Here is a 21,565-nt window from a genome sequence, read left to right as displayed (position 1 = left end):
ACACCGGGAAAATGAGTTGTTCCTTTATCCTGTGAAACATGTATGGCACTGTGAAATAAAATCTATTAAATTAAGGAAAATCAATCAGGTTGCTCTTGTATGTGAGGATCAGACATGGTCATGGATCCTACAGTATAGAAAGATCTAAGGCCGATTACATGCCAAATGCAGTTCAAATGATATCAATTTATAGCTCTCTGTTGTTTCCTTTATAAAGTCCAAGGCATAGACGTCCTTTCATCTAAAATACCTAATTAATATTCTGCATTGATAGCAGCTTATACATTTATTTTTCCTAAACATTACTGCAATCAGAAATAATGAGGTTATACATTATTTTCATTGCCAGTGTATGGGATGAATAAAAAGAACAATATTCCACATTTTTTCAATTTAAGGAGAATTTTTTCTTTTAAAGGAAATGTGTCAGTAGAAAATTGCCTATTGTATAAATCAGGTTTTTATGTTAAACATATTTGCTAAGAATTTTTTTTTTTAATTTTCATGTCACAACTGTCTTCCGGAAAACTTTTAGTTTTCACCCTGAACCTCATAATAGGCTGATACTTCCACCTCTGTAGACATCACTTCTCAGTAGTCATCTCATTGTAATCACAGAAAAGATTCCAATCAAATATAGCACCTATTAGCACCATAGATAACACAGAATCCATCATTCTCAACAAGTGATGGTCACTGCTTATCTTCTCCCCCTCCCTGTACAATGACCTCTGCACAGGTAAAGAAAGCAAGCCCACAACACGCTCTCATAGAAGTCAATAAACATCTCCTGTCTATTCTTTATGGTCCATGTGACTGCTGTAAAGCAAATCTATGAACGTTGTTTATCAGGTGCTCAGAGAAATTGGCTGCCCCCATTATATTGTAAACAATACAAAATAGAAAAATCAACCATAAGAAAATAAAAACAGAAAAAAATCAGTATTCAGTTTTAAAAAGCAAAAAATATAGGCTTAACTAAAAACAACTTTAAATAAAAACAACTACTAGTAAAATAGGAAGAAAAAACTTTTCAGTATGCATACCAAAGCAATTATTTTCCATCCCCACTGCTTGCTATTACATGACTTCTGCTACAGTTTAAAATTCTATTCATTCCTTTTTGCATCTATTCCTGAGAAAGGTATGTGACAACAAGTATGGCCGCCTGTTTAGCTCCACAGGAGTTGTTATTCAAGTTTTTAGTCTTTAATGGAACATTTTCCTAGTTAAGCAGTAATCGTACAGGAGCAGAGAAATTAATCACTACATAGCGAAGGTAATTTGCCTTTTAAGATTTTGAAAAAGCTGGGTAACAACCCAGTGGATATAGATAACATAAACTAAAGGGTGCATTAGACACCGCGATCAGGTAGACAATTGTAAGGAGGGAAGCGTTCCCTCCCCGCAATAACCTGCTGAGGAGACCGCTGCTATTACATGCGGCGATCTCCTCAGCAACATGGGGAGAAGTGATCGCTATGCCATCGCTTGTCCCCATGCTGTACAGTGGTTTGCATACTGAAAGATCTGGATTGCCTGATTAACGAGCATTTGCTCATTCATTGTGCAATCGAAGGCAGTATTAGGCCCTTTTCAAACTAGCAAGTTTTCCACGTGGGTGCAAGGCGTGATGCGAACGCATTGCGCCCGCACTGAATCCAGACCCATTCATTTCAATGGGTCTGTGTACATGAGCGTTGTTTTTCATGCTCTATATTCTATTGAAGTGAATGAGGCTGCGTAAAAAAACGCATCGCATCCGCAAGCAAGTGCAGATGCAGTGCGTGTTTTACGGAACGCAATCACAGGCAAAACTGACTGAACAAAATTATGTGAGTTTTCCTAAATGCCCTCTGAACACATCCGGACATAATCCGTATCGTTCGTTTGCAAGAGGCCTTACACTACAAGATGATCGCTAATGAGCGTCCCTATGAACGTTCGTTAGCGATCATCAGGCAGAAAACTGGCCCATCCAATGATGCACCTAAAGAGGCTCCTGTGCCTTACTATGCAAAATCTGTAACAGATTTCCAATCAATACAACAAATAGCTCAGGGAGCTTACTGTAAGTCAATGGCCCACATTTCCTGATAACATTTAAAAGATATAAAGTGTAAACAAAGATTTACATAGTGTAAACCGATTTCTCACATTGGCATTAAATCTGGCACATTTCTACACTGTCTAGTCTAAAGGCACTTTTACACTGCCCGATGCTCTGCCTGGGTAAAGTTGCTGCCGATTATCTGATGAACAAGCGAAATGCTTGTGCACTGAGCAATAGGATAATCGGCATGGACACCTAAATTATGGTTTGCCTGCAGCAGATAGTGCCACCTAAACATCATCTGCTGCCGGGAAAGAATGATTCACTATGGGGACAAGCGATAACATTAGAAATTGCTCCTCCCCATACTGTGGAGGAGATTGCTACATAGTTAACAGAAAGATGTGCTGCCAATAATTGGGCATCTTTCACCCTGATGAAAAATGCAGATCTGCCGTTGAACAAGCTGAACGGCTGCTTCACTATATGAACCGATTATTGGGAACAAGCATTCATATTCATGATAATTGGTGTACAGCAGCAAAATATGTTTGTAGCGCAACCTGCGCTAAATTGTTCAGTCTTAGGGAGAGCTGTGCATAGGAAGGGACAGACAGTGTAGGGAGTGTAATAGGAAGATTTTTATTAGAAAAACTTTTCAGAGACCAAAAAGTCCTTTTGAGGACTATTGTGTGTGACAGCAGCAATATATATTTTTAGCGCATCCCGCGCTAAATAGAGTCTAATGGGCCACTGTGGACAGTTATATTATCCGCACCACATCTCCTGTGTAAAGTGTGCACATCCCTAAAATATCAGTGACATTCAGTGTACTTTTTCTGCATACGGTGTCCGCTGCGGACAGTTAAATTTTCCTCGCCACATCTCCTGTGTAAAGTGTGCACATGCCTAAAATATCAGTGACATCTAGTGTACTTTTTCCGTAGATGGTGTCCGCTGCGTACAGTTAAATTATCCGCGCCACATCTTCAGTTTAAAGTGTGCGCATCCAAAAAATATCTGTGACATCCTGTGTACTTTTTCAATAGACGGTGTCCGCTGCGGACAGTGATATTACCAGTGCCACATCTGCAGTGTAAAGTGTGCACCTAAAATTTTTATCTGTGACATACAGTGTACTTTTTACGCAGGCGCTTTGGACAGTGACATTACCGGTGTTACCTCTCCTGTATAACGTTTCCTCATCCCAAATACCTGTAAAATTCCCTGTAATTCTTTATTAGCCACTAGTGACAGCATTGACATTATCGGTGGAATATCTCCTGTGTGACGTTTCCACATCCCAAATACCTTTTTAAATTTTTTTGCACATACACTTCCAAATCCTACGCTACTGTACGTGTAACATACTTTCAAGCATATATCACATTTAAAATGAAGAAGGCGAGCAGTAAGGGATGGTGAAGTGGCTGTGATGCTGATGGTGCACGCAGAGGCCATAGCCCTGGGCGCGTTGAAACTATGCCTGCTGCCAGAGCACAAGAAAAACAGTCATCCACGATACCTAGCTTCATGTCCCAGTTTGCAGGCGGCGCAGGACACCACTCTTGAAGTCAGACCAGTACGACCAGGTGGTCGGTTGGATTGCAGCAGATAATGCTTGCAGTCAGGTAAGCACCACCATGTCTTCCACCAAGTCCAGTCTTGATACTCCTTTCTCCCACTATGGAGAGTTTGGCCAAACAAGTGATCCCACGCTCGGATATTCCGAGGACCTCTTTTCCTCGCCATGCCTTGATTTGGCCCTCTCGCCAAGCACGCTTGAAGAGGAATAGATCTTGTGCCCTGATTCCTAAACTCTTGAGCATCCACAGTCACAAGAAGATGATGGTGGCGAACAGCAATTACTGTTTAATGAGGTGGATGATGATGAGACACAGTTGCCAATAACTCAACAGCAATTACTGTCTCAAGGGGTTGAGGAAGAGGATGACAGTTATCAATCACTGAGGTTGTGGTTAGGTCAACAAGTCAGGATGATGAGCAGAGTGAGGAAGTGGAAGAGGAGGTGGTGGACGATGAAGTCACTGACCCAACCTAGGAAGGTGGAAAGCCGAGCGAGGACAGCAGTACAGAGTGGGAGGGATCTGAAACACCGCAACAGGCTGGAAGAGGCAGTGGGGTGGCAAAAGGGAGAAGGCAGGCCACACCAAACAGACCCGCAACTGTTTCACGGAGCAGCCCCTTCCGGAAATCTCTCTTGCCAAGAGTTATGTGTTCCGCAGTCTGGTGCTATTTTGAGGAAAGTGCAGATGACAAAAAAACCTGCGCCATACAAAAATAAGCAGGGGCGTGAACACTAGCAACCTCACCACCACTAGCATGAACCACCACATGGCATCAAAGCACCGTAATAAGTGGGCTGAATGCCTGGGTCCACAATCTGTGTCTGTGGGTCACACCACTGCCTCCTCTTACCCGGTGTTACATGCTGGCCAATCCCCTGTCGAAGGCGCAGGCCCTGCCTCCCGCCCTGCCCCTGGGCCTTCACAAGCACAATCAGCGAACACATCCACTTCCGTGTCCCAGAGCAGTGCACAAATGTTCTTACCCAAGGCATTTGAACGCAAGCACAAATACCCAGCCACCCACCCACAGGCCATAGCAATAAATGTGCAGCTTTCCAATTTACTGGCCCTGGAAATGTTGCCATTTAGGCTTGTGGACACTGAGGCCTTCCGCAGCCTGATGTCGGCGGCCGTCACGCATTACGCAGTACCCAGCCGCCACTATTTTTCAAGGTGTGCCATGCCCGCCTAACACCAACATGTGTCCCGTAACAACACACGTGCCCTGACCAACGCAGTTACTTGGAAGGTCCACTTAACCACGGACACATGGACAAGTGCATTCGGCCAGGGACGCTACATTTCCCTGACGGCATACTGGGTGAATGTTGTGGAGACCGTGGACGAGTCATACCCTGGGATGGCACTGGTGCTACCGACGCCAAGGATTGCGGGCCCTATGTCGATCAGGTTTTCAGCCAACACCTACGTTAGTGGCTCCAACCCCCACTTCTCCTCCTCCTCCACTTCCACCTCTGAATTATCCGCATGCAGCACCAGTCAGCCATCAGTCGGTAGCTGGAAGCAGTGTAGAACTGCAGTGTGGAAGCATCAACAGGCCGTACTGAAGCTGATATGCTTAGGGGACAAAGAGCACACTGCTGCAGAGCTGTGGCAGGGGATAAGGGACCAGACTGAGCTGTGGTTCTCGCCACTCAACCTACAACCAGGCATGGTTGTGTCTGATAATGGCCGTAACTTGGTGGTGGCTTTGGAGCTCAGCAAGCTCAGACACATCCCATGCCTAGCCCACGTCTTAAACTTAGTGGTTCAGCAGTTTCTCTGCTCCACCAGAGGAAAGCGGCTGAACAGAAAGGCACTTTAAATGTGTCTTTTATGGTGTATTGAATACACTGTATTCCCATGCACCCCTTCCACCACAAACAAGGGTATATGTTTGAATCTTTCTTTTCTCATCCTCCTCCTCCTCTTCCATCATATCAACATGCTGATTGGTCGCATATAATGCCCTCACATATATTCCCTTTGCATATAATGTTTTACAGGGTCATATCAGCTGCAGCCCCTCGCATATAATTTTTTAGAGGGTCAGCTCACCAGCAGGCCCTCACCTACAATGTTTTAAAGGGTCAGCTCAGCTGCAGGCCCTCACATATAATTTTTTAGAGGGTCAGCTCACCAGCAGGCCTGCACCTAAAATGTTTTACAGGGTCAGCTCACCAGGACACCCTCGCATATAATGTTTTACAGGGTCAGCTCACCAGCAGGCCCTCACCTACAATGTTTTAAAGGGTCAGCTCAGCTGCAGGCCCTCACATATAATTTTTTAGAGGGTCAGCTCACCAGCAGGCCTGCACCTAAAATGTTTTACAGGGTCAGCTCACCAGGACACCCTCGCATATAATGTTTTACAGGGTCAGCTCACCAGCAGGCCTGCACCTAAAATCTTTTGCAGGGTCAGCTCACCAGCAGGCCCGCACCTAATATCTTTTACAGGGTCAGCTCACCTGCAGACCCTCGCATATAATGTTTTACAGGGTCAGCTCACCTGCAGGCCCTCGCATATAATCTTTTAGAGGGTCACATCACCAGCAGGCCCTCACCTACAATCTTTTACAGGGTCAGCTCACCTGTAGTCCCTCACCCAATTATACCTAATAGGTAATTTGCGCGCATGCTGCCTTGCATGGAAGTGGTAGCCGTAGCTGTTTCTCAGGCTCCCTCTACGGAATCAAACCCTGATTCCCAGTTACCCATGGTCACCGTGGTTCATGCTGAAAATAACATTGAAAGTTGATAGGGCAGACATCTGAATGGATCATCGCTGTCACGGGGACGTGCGATCGGGCCCAGGTTATCTAAAATCACCAAAGCGGCAGCAGGCCCTCGCCCATAATGTTTTAGATGGTCAGATCAGCAGGCCCTTGCTCCAAATGTTTTTGAGGGTTACCAGTAGGCCATCAATCATAATTTTTCAAAGCTGTGTATGATGTCCTCCTTTCTGTGTAACAAAGGGTGTTTTGGAGTGCCGGTTCCTTGTAATTTTTGGCAGCCCTTTCACTTATTGCATAGGCTTTATGAGTGTAGGAGTCTCACTACCTGAACAATTGTACCACAATGTGAATGACACCCTCCGTTATGTGATATACAGGTTGTATCGCAGTGCCTCTTCCTTCTAATTTTTGGCAGCACTTGCACTTTATATACAAGTAAATATACAGGAAACAATTTTTCCTCTAAAATCGATTTTATCTTCGGTTTTGTGCGTATTATTGTCAGTCTGTAAAAGTGGCGTACTACTCGGACATCGTTCCCAGCAGCGACCTGGGAGTCCAAGATGCATCCAGACATCCTCCCCATGCTGTTCCCGAATCATTTTGGTGGTGTTTCCATCAATTTCTGACCTTTTTCTATGAACCAGGCACTCTCCCCTCTTCAGAGCAGGGGGTGCCAGGTTTAATGTTCGGGTTCTACCATTGACTTCCATTATACTCGGGTGCTCGGTAGCGCACCCGAGCATCCCGATGTGTTCTGCCTGAGAACCCGGGCACCCAAGCACTATGGTGCTCGATCAACACTATCGGAGAGCTCTATAATAAATTATGTTAGACATTATTCTGTGTCACAAATATAGAAAATGGCATGTGACATTTAGTAAATTTGTTGCAGAAAAACCCATGACAGACGCTCAAAAAAATAAAAGAGCAAAAAGCTGCATGTTAACACATTACCCTCTGAGTTTACACCACCTATTTGTTGGCTTAGTATACCCCCATGCACCAAATGTATTGCATTTAAGCCATTTGCCTACTAAGCCATACCCCTTTTTTGATAAGCTACCCCTTGATGAAAGAGTCACAAATAGTGTCTAACTCACATAAAATGTGGTGCAAGGCATGTATTCCAGTTGTTTTACTGCAAATTGCACCAGAATTCAAGCACATCTTGATTAGTATTTCTTCCCCAATGAGTTCTGTTGGGTGTTATTGGTGTCTTTGGTGCAGCTGATCTAGTAGAGTGCTGTGGATTCTGTTAGAAATGTCTGTGTTTACAGAATGCATTAGAGCAGCATTAGAGCTATGCAACCAACCAATGGATTCTGCAGTCTTGTGCCATATACCACAGAGGCAAGTGATCAGCTCCAGTGGTAATGTGTCATATACAGCAGACTGTAAACACAGACCGGAAGTGAGGACTGGAGCAGAACCATTGGAAATAGAAGGCTAGTACCTGGTGAGTATACAACCTCCTTCGCAGGAGGACTGGAGAGTGCCTACTGCCACCCTGCATAGTACAGAGACACACAGGACCAACACCAGCTGTCATGGTTTGGACCACCATTAGTTACCAGGCCTATTCCTATCTGGCATTCATGGAGGAAACATTCACCAGCCTTTGGTATGTCCAGGACATTGTGGAACCAGCCCTACTACCTTTTTTTACTCAGGTGATGTGGTGTATCAACAAGATTACAGTCGATCACACACTGCTTGCACTACACAGCATGCTCTTCAGGGTCTCCAACAGCTCCTTTGTCCAGCTCAATTGCCAGATCTCTCCCCTATCAAGAATGTCTGGGATTGGATGGGGTGACGGGCCTCCCATGCACAGCAGTCAACAACCACCTTGGTTGAACTGAAGGTCCAAGTTGAAAGAGCTGTATGACTGTTACCATAACAGAACGGCAGCTTGTGTCACATCAAGAGGAGATGTCACCCAGTATTAATTTAATGTGACACCGCCTCAACATATACCCAAAATACAGGGTGCATCACCTTGGTTGCTGTGATCATTGACAAGCACCACTGGTCAATCACGTTAAGTTTTCCAGGTGTTCTTTTTTCATTTTACGGTAGTGTACATTAGAAAGTTGAAGAACTTTTCATGATATTATAATTGAGATTTATTAACATAAAATACAACTCCATAGTTACCAACATTGCTGTTGGTAAATTCGAGGCAGGTAGGCCCTGACTGGGAATGCCCTAAACGAACATAAGACTGACCATTTATGGGTGGGACTTAAATAAGCCCCACATATTTTCTGCCTGGGACAGCCTGGATTTGCCAGGGCTGTCACTGCAAATATTGGACTGTTGACAATTGCCATATTTTTCAGACTATAAGACACACTTTCCCCCCCTCAAAAGTGAGGGGAAAATGTCAGTGCGTTTTATAGTCTGAATGCTAATGACAGCTTCCATTATGGAAGAGGTCATTAATATACAGGAGGCGGGGAGCGGTGATGGAAGTGCTATGCGGGCTATATTCACCCTCCCTGGTCTTCTTCCGGGCCCCGCTCTGCACTGTGTCCTGACTGCGCACAGCATCATGATGTAGCGCATGTAGGAGTGCATTATGACCTATCGCTTTCCGATGTCAGGTCACAGTGCAGCACAGGCCAGAAGAAGACCACAGAGTGGTTTCTTATTTTGTTCCTCTTTATCCAAGTTATGACCTACACTCCGAAAAACACGGTACATAACCCTTTGGAAAAGGACATGCCAATGTGAATATATAGAACCTAAAATAATGTTGACTGCAGTCAGTACACAGAAAAAATAATAATACCGAAGTCATAGAATATCCCTCGATATTAGGGACACATGGAGATGAGACAACAAGCATTCCACTCATGTACTGACCTGCAGGTCCAACCTTTATTTACAAGGTTCACAAGATAGGTCAACATATAAAAGAAACAAACAGAAGGCTGTATATGCCCAGTATATGTGCTGTCACATTGAGTAATGTTACCATAGCAACACTTAACAAGATTGACTTAGATCAACACTAACCTCATAGATATCACGGCAGTGAATGCGTAAACTGTAACAGACCATATGAGGAAGGGTCTGAGGGCTTGAAGGAGTTGTGAAGGTGTAAGGAACATCTCCATGTCATGTTTCCATTTACCACCATTTATCGCCCATAACATTGTATCCTTATGTTAACGCAGTCTATTCAGTGACATGAACACCTACACAAGAACATATAGAAAAGGATCCACATTTTGACTATTAGATGCATGGAGCTTCCCCAAACCATGGTAATTTTAGGAGGGTCTAGGCTGATTGAACAGGCCTAAATTATTAGCTCTGTCATATAAGATTACAAATTGCCACATAACTAAAATGCATTAATATTAAAGTAAGTGATCATTGGGTGAAACTTATTTACAATGTATTTCCCATTGCTTATATACAGCCAACATATTCTATAGCCATATACAAAAAATTTTACTATTCAAAATCTATATATCTATACCCACCCACCTATCAGTATGTCTGTGGGAGAAACATATAAACTCCATGTAGATGTAGCAACCCTAACTATTACTAATATCTTGTGGACCCCAAACTCCTGTAGGTTGACCACTGACCAGTAATCAGACAAGAGGACCTTAATTAGGATATAGCCTGTGCTTCATTGTAAGACCTCGGATGCCCCATTTTTGTGGGTTCTGCTATAGATTTGTGCTGAAATTTAAATAGTATGCTCCTCCTGAATAACTGGCTGTGAGGGACACACCATTCAACATACATCTTATTGCACACTTGTTCCCCTAGTTGAGAGGGATCTACCAGCTTACTGTTCAAAGGTAGAGGGGATCAAAGCTTCTTGTATCTACATACATTGCAGCTACTTCTCATTGAAAGTACTTAAAGGGAACCTGTCACCAGTTTTATGGTGTCCTAACTAAGGGCAACATAAATAAGTGACTGATTCTCTTAGCACAATGCTGGGTCACTTTCTTTAATTGACCCAGTCAATCTGCCAACATCTTGTATTGAAAAGCTCCAGCTGATAATGATGAGTCATGAATATTCATGAGCTCCTGACTCTCTCCGCCTACAGGCTGCAGATTGACAGTTATTTTCCATATGAACCAGCAGCAGGTGGGCAGGGGAGTGGCTATAGCTCTGAATTAAATATACGCTGGACTCAATGACATCACGCTGGACTCAAATCAGCTCATTAGCATGCGGCATGCGGCAACTTTGTGTGTATATTATGAGGTAACCATCTGTCGCACCAGTAAGTGAATACATCTAAGGTACTTTTTAGTAGTTAACCACCTCAGCCCCCAGTGCTTAAACACCCTGAAAGACCAGGCCACTTTTTACACTTCTGACCTACACTACTTTCACCGTTTATTGCTCGGTCATGCAACTTACCACCCAAATGAATTTTACCTCCTTTTCTTCTCACTAATAGAGCTTTCATTTGGTGGTATTTCATTGCTGCTGACATTTTTACTTTTTTTGTTATTAATCGAAATTTAACGATTTTTTTGCAAAAAAATGACATTTTTCACTTTCAGTTGTCAAATTTTGCAAAAAAAAACGAGATCCATATAGAAATTTTGCTCTAAATTTATTGTTCTACATGTCTTTGATAAAAAAAAAAATGTTTGGGTAAAAAAAAAAATGGTTTGGGTAAAAGTTATAGCGTTTACAAACTATGGTACAAAAATGTGAATTTCCGCTTTTTGAAGCAGCTCTGACTTTCTGAGCACCTGTCATGTTTCCTGAGGTCCTACAATGCCCAGACAGTACAATCACCCCACAAATGACCCCATTTCGGAAAGTACACACCCTAAGGTATTCGCTGATGGGCATAGTGAGTTCATAGAACTTTTTATTTTTTGTCACAAGTTAGCGGAAAATGATGATTATTATTTTTTTTTTTTTTCTTACAAAGTCTCATATTCCACTAACTTGTGACAAAAAATAAAAAGTTCTATGAACTCACTATGCCCATCACGAAATACCTTGGGGTCTCTTCTTTCCAAAATGGGGTCACTTGTGGGGTAGTTATACTGCCCTGGCATTCTAGGGGCCCAAATGTGTGGTAAGGAGTTTGAAATCAAATTCTGTAAAAAATAACCTGTGAAATCCGAAAGGTGCTCTTTGGAATATGGGCCCCTTTGCCCACCTAGGCTGCAAAAAAGTGTCACACATCTGGTATCTCCGTATTCAGTAGAAGTTGGGGAATGTGTTTTGGGGTGTCATTTTACATATACCCATGCTGGGTGAGATAAATATCTTGGTCAAATGCCAACTTTGTATAAAAAAATGGGAAAAGTTGTCTTTTGCCAAGATATTTCTCTCACCCAGCATGGGTATATGTAAAATGACACCCCAAAACACATTCCCCAACTTCTCCTGAGTACGGCGATACCAGATGTGTGACACTTTTTTGCAGCCTAGGTGGGCAAAGGGGCCCATATTCCAAAGAGCACCTTTCGGATTTCACTGGTCATTTTTTACAGAATTTGATTTCAAACTCCTTACGACACATTTGGGCCCCTAGAATGCCAGGGCAGTATAACTACCCCACAAGTGACCCCATTTTGGAAAGAAGAGACCCCAAGGTATTCGCTGATGGGCATAGTGAGTTCATGGAAGTTTTTATTTTTTGTCACAAGTTAGTGGAATATGAGACTTTGTATGAAAAAAAAATCAAAAAAAAAAAATCATAATTTTCCTCTAACTTGTGACAAAAAATAAAAAATTCTAGGAACTCGCCATGCCCCTCACGGAATACCTTGGGGTGTCTTCTTTCCAAAATGGGGTCACTTGTGGGGTAGTTATACTGCCCTGGCATTTTCCAGGCGCCCTAATGTGTGGTAAGTAGGTAAATGACCTGTGAAATCCTAAAGGTGCTCTTTGGAATATGGGCCCCTTTGCCCACCTAGGCTGCAAAAAAGTGTCACACATGTGGTATCGCCGTATTCAGGAGAAGTTGGGGAATGTGTTTTGGGGTGTCATTTTACATATACCCATGCTGGGTGAGAGAAATATCTTGGCAAAAGACAACTTTTCCCATTTTTTTATACAAAGTTGGCATTTGACCAAGATATTTCTCTCACCCAGCATGGGTATATGTAAAATGACACCCCAAAACACATTCCCCAACTTCTCCTGAATACGGCGATACCAGATGTGTGACACTTTTTTGCAGCCTAGATGCGCAAAGGTGCCCAAATTCCATTTAGGAGGGCATTTTTAGACATTTGGATACCAGACTTCTTCTCACGCTTTGGGGCCCCTAGAATGCCAGGGCAGTATAAATACCCCACATGTGACCCCAATTTGGAAAGAAGACACCCCAAGGTATTCAATGAGGGGCATGGCGAGTTCATAGAAATTTTTTTTTTTTGGCACAAGTTAGCGGAAATTGATATTTTTTATTTTTTTCTCACAAAGTCTCCAGTTCCGCTTACTTGGGACAAAAATTTAAATCTTTCATGGACTCAATATGCCCCTCACGGAATACCTGGGGGTGTCTTCTTTCCGAAATGGGGTCACATGTGGGGTATTTATACTGCCCTGGCATTCTAGGGGCCCTAAAGCGTGAGAAGAAGTCTGGAATATAAATGTCTAAAAAATTTTACGCATTTGGATTCCGTGAGGGGTATGGTGAGTTCATGTGAGATTTTATTTTTTGACACAAGTTAGTGGAATATGAGACTTTGTAAGAAAAAAAAAAAATAATTCAGCTAACTTGGGCCAAAAAAATGTCTGAATGGAGCCTTACAGAGGGTGATCAATGACAGGGGGGTGATCAATGACAGGGGGGTGATCAGAGAGTCTATATGGGGTGATCACCCCCCTGTCATTGATCACCCCCCTGTAAGGCTCCATTCAGATGTCCGTATGTGTTTTGCGGATCCGATCCATGTATCCGTGGATCCGTAAAAATCATACGGACATCTGAATGCAGCATGACAGGGGGGGGGTGATCAATGACAGGGGGGTGATCAGGGAGTCTGAATGGGGTGATCACCCCCCCTGGAAGGCTCCAGGGAGACGCCTGTATGTGTTTTGCGGATCCGATCCATCTATCAGTGGATCCGTAAAAATCATGCGGACATCTGAATGGAGCTTTACAGGGGGTTGATCAATGACAGGGGTGTAATCAATGACAGGGGGGTGATCAGGGAGTCTATATGGGGTGATAACCACAGTCATTGATCACGCCCCTGTAAGGCTCCATTCAGATGTCCGTATGTGTTTTGCGGATCCGATCCATGTATCCGTGGATCCGTAAAAATCATACGGACATCTGAATGCAGCATGACAGGGGGGGGGTGATCAATGACAGGGGGGTGATCAGGGAGTCTGAATGGGGTGATCACCCCCCCTGGAAGGCTCCAGGGAGACGCCTGTATGTGTTTTGCGGATCCGATCCATCTATCAGTGGATCCGTAAAAATCATGCGGACATCTGAATGGAGCTTTACAGGGGGTTGATCAATGACAGGGGTGTAATCAATGACAGGGGGGTGATCAGGGAGTCTATATGGGGTGATAACCACAGTCATTGATCACGCCCCTGTAAGGCTTCATTCAGACTTCCGTATGCGTTTTGCGGATCCGATCCATCTATCAGTGGATCCGTAAAAATCATGCGGACATCTGAATGGAGCTTTACAGGGGGGTAATCAATGACAGGGGGGTGATCAGGGAGTCTATATGGGGTGATAACCACAGTCATTGATCACGCCCCTGTAAGGCTTCATTCAGAAGTCCGTATGCGTTTTGCGGATCCGATCCATCTATCAGTGGATCCGTAAAAATCATGCGGACATCTGAATGGAGCTTTACAGGGGGGTAATCAATGACAGGGGGGTGATCAGGGAGTCTATATGGGGTGATAACCACAGTCATTGATCACGCCCCTGTAAGGCTTCATTCAGAAGTCCGTATGCGTTTTGCGGATCCGATCCATCTATCAGTGGATCCGTAAAAATCATGCGGACATCTGAATGGAGCTTTACAGGGGGGTAATCAATGACAGGGGGGTGATCAGGGAGTCTATATGGGGTGATAACCACAGTCATTGATCACGCCCCTGTAAGGCTTCATTCAGAAGTCCGTATGCGTTTTGCGGATCCGATCCATCTATCAGTGGATCCGTAAAAATCATGCGGACATCTGAATGGAGCTTTACAGGGGGTTGATCAATGACAGGGGTGTAATCAATGACAGGGGGGTGATCAGGGAGTCTATATGGGGTGATCACCACAGTCATTGATCACGCCCCTGTAAGGCTTCATTCAGACATCCGTATGTGTTTTGCGGATCCGATCCATCTATCAGTGGATCCGTAAAAATCATGCGGACATCTGAATGGAGCTTTACAGGGGGTTGATCAATGACAGGGGTGTAATCAATGACAGGGGGGTGATCAGGGAGTCTATATGGGGTGATCACCACAGTCATTGATCACGCCCCTGTAAGGCTTCATTCAGACGTCCGTATGCGTTTTGCGGATCCGATCCATCTATCAGTGGATCCGTAAAAATCATGCGGACATCTGAATGGAGCTTTACAGGGGGTTGATCAATGACAGGGGTGTAATCAATGAAAGGGGGGTGATCAGGGAGTCTATATGGGGTGATAACCACAGTCATTGATCACGCCCCTGTAAGGCTTCATTCAGACGTCCGTATGCGTTTTGCGGATCCGATCCATGTATCAGTGGATCCGTAAAAATCATGCGGACATCTGAATGGAGCTTTACAGGGGGTTGATCAATGACAGGGGGGTAATCAATGACAGGGGGGTGATCAGGGAGTCTATATGGGGTGATCAGGGGTGATCAGGGGCTAATAAGGGGTTAATAAGTGACCGGGGGGGGTGTAGTGTAGTGGTGCTTGGTGGTACTTTACTGAGCTACCTGTGTCCTCTGGTGGTCGATCCAAACAAAGGGGACCACCAGAGGACCAGGTAGCAGGTATATTAGACGCTGCTATCAAAACAGCATCTAATATATAGGGGTTAATATATAGGGGTTAAAAAAAACACATCTCCAGCCTGCCAGCGAACGATCGCCGCTGGCAGGCTGGAGATCAACTCTCTTACCTTCCGTTCCTGTGAGCGCGCGCGCCTGTGTGCGCGCGTTCACAGGAAGTCTCGGCTCGCGCGAGATGACGCATATATGCGTGACTCTGCGCAGGGCTGCCACCTCCGGAACGCGAATCTGCGTTAGGCGGTCCGGATGTGGTTAATGATTGTATATAATTAGTTAGATTATAATCAAATATCCACATGACAGGTTCCCTTTAAGTGGCTTTAAATTCCATGTAAACATGAGGAGCGAGGCGTTTCCTGAAGTCACATACCCCGTCACACCTTTCGTATGCACCTCTTTACGAGGAATTCCTCTCTGGAGCACTTCTGGTTGAAGATTTACAGACTCAGTGATATGTGAGCATAAACTTGCATAACTGGCTGACAGGACTGACTGAAGAAGCCAGTTTTCAATGTCATTCTCTACATTGCAATGATATGAATCACTCCCTGTGGCTATTGAGTACTATTCTCACCTGTAATAACACACCACTGACATATGCAAACTTCTACACATACATTTACAATTTCTCTCAGTAGAGTGCTGATTTAGTGATGTCTGAAAGTAATCTTGAGGCAAAATCATTATAGCCTCTTTCGCACAACCGTTTTTTTTTTTTTTCCGCTTACGGGCCGTTTTGTGCGTTCCGTATACGGTCCATATACGGAACCAATTATTTCAATGTTTCCGCCCAAAAAATTGAATCTACTCAGTCTGCATTCCGTTTTTTGGTATTTCCATTTCCTTTGAAAGATAGAACATGTCCTATTATTGCCCGCAAATCACGTTCCGTGGCTCCATTCAAGTCAATGGGTCCGAAATGCATCCGTATGTCTTCCGTATCCGTTCCGTTTTTGCGGAACAATCTATTGAAAATGTTATGCCCAGCCCAATTTTTCCTATGTAATTACTGTATACTGTATATGCCATACGGAAAAACGGAACGGAAACGGAAACACAACGGAAACAAAAAACAGAACAACAGATCCGAGAAAAACGGACCACAAAACACTGAAAAAGCCATACGGTCGTGTGAAAGAGGTCTAAATGGTATCTATTACCCAACAAAGTGGCATGTCCCTAATAAAGTCAGTGTAAGCACCAAAAGTGGACAGTCAGCAATTGCAGGCCTGTTATATGCAATGCCAGTACACTAAAGCTGTAATATAATATTAAGGCTCCATTCACACGTCCGTGGTGTGTTGCGGCACCCCTATAGAAATGCCTATTCTTGTCCGCAAGCTGCGGACAAGAATAGGACATGTTCTATCTTTTGCGGAGCTGAAGATTGGGGCCGCGCTCCGCAAATGCGGATGCTGACAGCACACTGTGTGCTGTCCGCATCCATTCCGTCCCCATAGAAAATGAATGGGTCCGCACCCATTCCGCAAAATTGCGGAACAGATGCGGACCCATTTGCGGACGTGTGAATGGAGCCTAAAAATACCCACATGTCAACTAGTAGCTGAGGGGAATCAATGAGCAATGTAAGTCCAAACAGCAGGATCCTGTAGTTTACCCATTTCACCTTTTAAATTATAAAATAAATGAACTTATTCATAAAGCTCAAATAACACAGACTGAGGGAGATTTATCAAAACTGGTGTAACTGGCTTAGTTGCCGATAGCAACCAATCAGATTCCATCTTTCATTTTCTAAAGTAGCTCTGAAAAATGAAAGGTGGAATCTGATTGGTTGTTATGGACAACTATGCCAGCTTTCCTTTACACCAGCTTTGATAAATGTCCCCTATTAACTTTACCCCGAGTGCTGCTTGTTTTATCCCTTTTTCTTGACTCCTAGTGTTCTTTAGGGTTCGTTCTGGAGAGGGATCGGGTATCCTTGCCTTTTAAAAAGTCGGCTAGATGATACAACAGACCCATATAGGGTGCGCCTCATTCCCATTTGCTGGGTCACTGGCTGGCGACATGCCTTACGCCCCACCTGACAAATGGCATGCCCCATTCCTGCAAAGCGGTCCATTCATTTTTTTTTTTTTTAAAACACCCGACCTTAAAACTAAACACTTAGTAGGGACTGAACCTAACCAACTTATATACTGTATGCAAACCAGAGCCTTAGCAGGGGCAATTACATTGACCTTTTAGTCTCTACGATAATAATGGATGACTGAACAGCTTTCTTTTCAAGCAATTGTCCAAAGGCATTGGATAGAATCAGATTACAGTCCTGATTTCACAAAGGAAGGTTAGTATGGCAGGGCCAAGATGAGGAGTAGCTGGTGTAGGCAATTGTATAGGGCGGCAATGAAAAAGGGGGCTCAATTTATACTTCAAAGAAGGAAGACAGTAAATAGTGTATCAGGCGTTGTGTTCTGTGTGGCTGATCATGCTGGATGATACAGTATGTGCAAACATTACATGTACCTACATAAGATCCATAAAAAGTGCATGTTTCTGGTGGAATCAGGACTGATAGCTGTCAGTGACACCATTGTTGATTGGACAGTTCACATTGAACTTTTAACCCCACTGCTGCCATTGACAATCTGGTTTATTTCCTCAATCTCTCTTCTATAAGAGCAAATTGCTTATATGCAGTAGGGAGCTCCACGACAAAGAGGATAACCAGAGGATACCCGGCAACACAAAGGAATTTTTACAGACAGGTACTGCATAAATGAAGCACAAATCAGACATCTACACGTGACAGTTTGTTTCCATAGGAATCAGCAGCAGGTGGGCAGGGGAGTGGCTATAGCTCTGAATTAAATATACGCTGGACTCAATGACATCACGCTGGACTCAAATCAGCTCATTAGCATGCGGCATCTTTGTGTGTATATTATGAGGTAACCATCTGTCACACCAGTAAGTGAATACATCTAAGGTACTTTTTAGTAGTTAATGATTGTATATTATTAGTTAGATTATAATCAAATATCCACATGACAGGTTCCCTGTGCGTCAGGATAAACACATCAAAAACGTCATCTGAGTATTGAAGAAAATCTCTGCGTATACTTTTTACTACATCTGTGTGCCATACAACCTAGTCTCCTCCGCAGAGTTAAAAGTAGATAACCATGGATGATATCACATAAATCAAGTGGAAAGTTATTGTATAGAAACCAGAAAAAGACAAGGCAGATACATCATACATATCACCTAAAAGTCATTTGTCACAGATTAGTTTTGCAGGAAGTTCCTTTTGTCGGTGCCAAGCACTGATTGACTTATACTGTCCACGGCGCTCCCTCTTTATTGAAAGGGTTGTCCCATGAAACAATATTCTACAGTTTACAAACCAGCACTTGGATCTCAATACTGTTGTAACTGCATGGAATTAAAAACAATGAAATCTATCTGTAGCGCCACCTGCTGTTTCCTTGTGTACCTCACTGATGAGGACATACATGCTGTCTTCCTTCCTTTGCAGCAGACAGGACACGCCCCCTAAGCTGCCAGTTTGACATCTAGCAGAGCAATATGAGCAACCAATAGGGAGATAGCTGAAACCAGGTGAGGTACAGGGCTGGTTCTAGCCTGGTTAGGAAGAAGTTGTCATGTACTAGATGATGTCAGATTTTTTTTTTACATTGATCATGGAATAACCCCTTTAAGAAGAGGTTCTTCATCAGCTATATTTGTATCATACAGAACTGTGTCTCAGCTGCTGATGTTTTTTTATGAAAAGGATGAGGGTGCCTCACTCCAATCAATGGTGGAAAGTTAGTTCACCCTTACAATTCTAAAAGAAAGTTGCAGGTTGTACTATAAGGAATAATTAAGAATATTAGAAGTCACTGTGGAGTTCTCCGACCTATATCCTATCTGTGACTACTAATATTCATTACCATGGGGAGTTATAATCCCATATATCATATAGATATAAATCAATAGTATACTTCTTTACTCCAGTTCCTAATCCACAATACTTCTCTGTGTTCTTCTACCAAATCACAAGTAGGGGAGCAATAGTCCTCCATCTCAGACAATGCCAGCGGGTACATGTAACTTAAGTCGCTTTATAACTCCAGACATCATCACAATAGGAAGCGTATACATCAAAACATTTCTACCAAATAACAAGTAGGGGAGCAATAGTCCTCCATCTCAGACAATGCCAGCGGGTACATGCATCTTATCGCTTCATAACTCCAGACATCATCACAATAGGAAGCGTATACATCAAAACATTTCAAGACTTCCCTGTCCTGACAAAGCTTTTGAAATATTTCCAGAAAGACAATCTGGTCCCTGGTCAATGTATTCTGGTATTTTGAGACAATATGAATCCCACATGAACACCTTTTCTATTCCAATGAAGCAAATAAATAAATAAATAAATAAACAATGACATAAATAAATAAACAAATAATGACATAAATAAACAAATACAAATAAACACAATATATGGTAAATAACAAGTCATGAATGGAAAGCTAACCCTGAGCTCCTGCTCCAGACCCTTACAGGGAAGGGCGCGCACATGTAAAAGTTTGCAGAAGGTCTTTAAATATGTATAGGGCTAAATGGTGCCAAACAGCGTCTGCATTTCTAATGGGATAGACCTAGCTACCATGATGGCATTTAGTCATTGGGAGTGCACATTGGGATGGATCATCAGTGAGTAAGTGTAGGAGTGAGCGCTGTTAAATATAGAAGTCGTGGCTGCATCCTATGTGCTGTGCAGAACTAGTAAGACTTGTATAGGCGTCCTAGTTGTCGCCTCTGATGATTTGTGTAAGTCTATAGAAGTCTGGCGCACAATTACTGTAGCACAGACCCTAAGGATGTGGCTGACAGCTCCAGTGTGTGACTTACTTTCTCGTCAGATCCCACACAAGGCTTAAACAAGCAGAACAAAGCAATTTGTTCAGTATAATTCCCTGATTGCCAAAGTGTGCTTGAGCCCATCAAATGGGGAAGCGAGCAGTATTTACTCGGAGAAAGCACGTCTCGTGGTCAATGCCTTGTTTGAAAGGACTGCGTAATTTTTTTTTTTTTTAATCCGGGATCTCTGCAGCCAGCTCACATGCTGCAGTACAGACACAAACATGATCACGCCGCACATGACAGCACAGGAGGATCAGGTTACTGGCACTGCAGATCATGCCAATGACAACCGCTCCGGTGCCATCCACCTGCCTGATGATCATCATCCTCCACATCACTGGTGACCCTGCGTCACCCCACGCAGGCACCTGCCACCTAATCCCCTGTGTAGCACGCAGGCCTGGAGCATGCAGCTGAAGCACACCTGAACGGAGAATGAGGGGTCATCTGTCTGCACGGCGAGAACTCTGCATCTGTTCCGACAAGTCAAACGCTGAGGGAAGGGGAGACGAGGTTAGGGCAACATCTGCATTGGCGGTGACAAGCTACCTTTCTGTGGGTGTCAGCTCGCTTCCTTCTCCTTTAAATGCTCTTTCTGCTGATGTGCTGGAAAGCGCTTCCCGGGTCCTTGCCACTTCTAGTTGATCATAGTAAGAATCCTCATGCCAGGGCACTCCATGCCAAGTCCTCCCAGCCTGGTAAGACAGAATAGTTGTGAAGTGGATGGATTGGTAGCCTCTCAGGCAGCTGATTGTGAAGGGGAAGAAGAAGAGAGGAGGGGGAGGAGCAGAAGGGAGGGCTCAGTCACTCAGATTAGGAACAAGTCAGTGTGGATCCAGCACTGCCACATCATGAGAAAAGCAGCTCAACCTCTCGTCTCCTCTCTCCTCCCTTAGCTCTTACGTTGGATTGGCGTCCAGCCTTCTTCCCTCACAGCTTTATTGAACGGACACTGAGAGGAATGCAGCTGGGATCATGGAAAATACTCGCATGCTTCTGGTCAACCACCGTAGGCTACCTGCACACCATGCGGAATGCATGCAGCTTTTCTACGCGGATTGTCATGCGGGAGAAAAAAACGCAGCGTAATACAGTGCCAGCAAAGCGAATGGGATGAGAGAAATCCCATGTACGCTTAGCTTTTTTTTAATTCCGTGCAGAACTTGACCTGTTGTGCAGGTTTTGGGAATGGTTTGTGCACCTTCTAGAGAGCGGTTTGGCCCATAGAGTTCTACGGGGTTGTTATCAGAAGCAGAGATCGGCATCGAAATGTGCAAAAAAAACGCAGAGATCGGCATCGA

The 21,565-nt window shown here is 43.9% G+C and overlaps 1 protein-coding gene across 2 annotated transcripts in view; it reads right to left on the bottom strand.

Moving 5' to 3' along the window:
- The window catches only part of CCSER1 (coiled-coil serine rich protein 1), a 1,167,669-nt gene extending 1,146,579 nt beyond the window's left edge, over positions 1–21,090 (bottom strand). Inside the window, exon 1 of one of the 2 annotated variants that reach the window (XM_040418157.1) lies at positions 20,814–21,090. The gene's annotated coding sequence lies outside the window, so the exon portion shown is untranslated. Of the gene's footprint in view, positions 1–20,688; positions 20,793–20,813 lie in introns of those variants that run through there. The other variant, XM_040418158.1, reaches the window with a different exon arrangement.
- Positions 21,091–21,565: the final 475 nt, after the last annotated feature.

The sequence above is a fragment of the Bufo bufo genome, chromosome 2 (genome assembly GCF_905171765.1).
Source record: "Bufo bufo chromosome 2, aBufBuf1.1, whole genome shotgun sequence".
Classification (NCBI taxonomy): Eukaryota; Metazoa; Chordata; class Amphibia; order Anura; family Bufonidae; genus Bufo; species Bufo bufo.
This window is presented reverse-complemented; position numbering and strand designations above follow the sequence as displayed.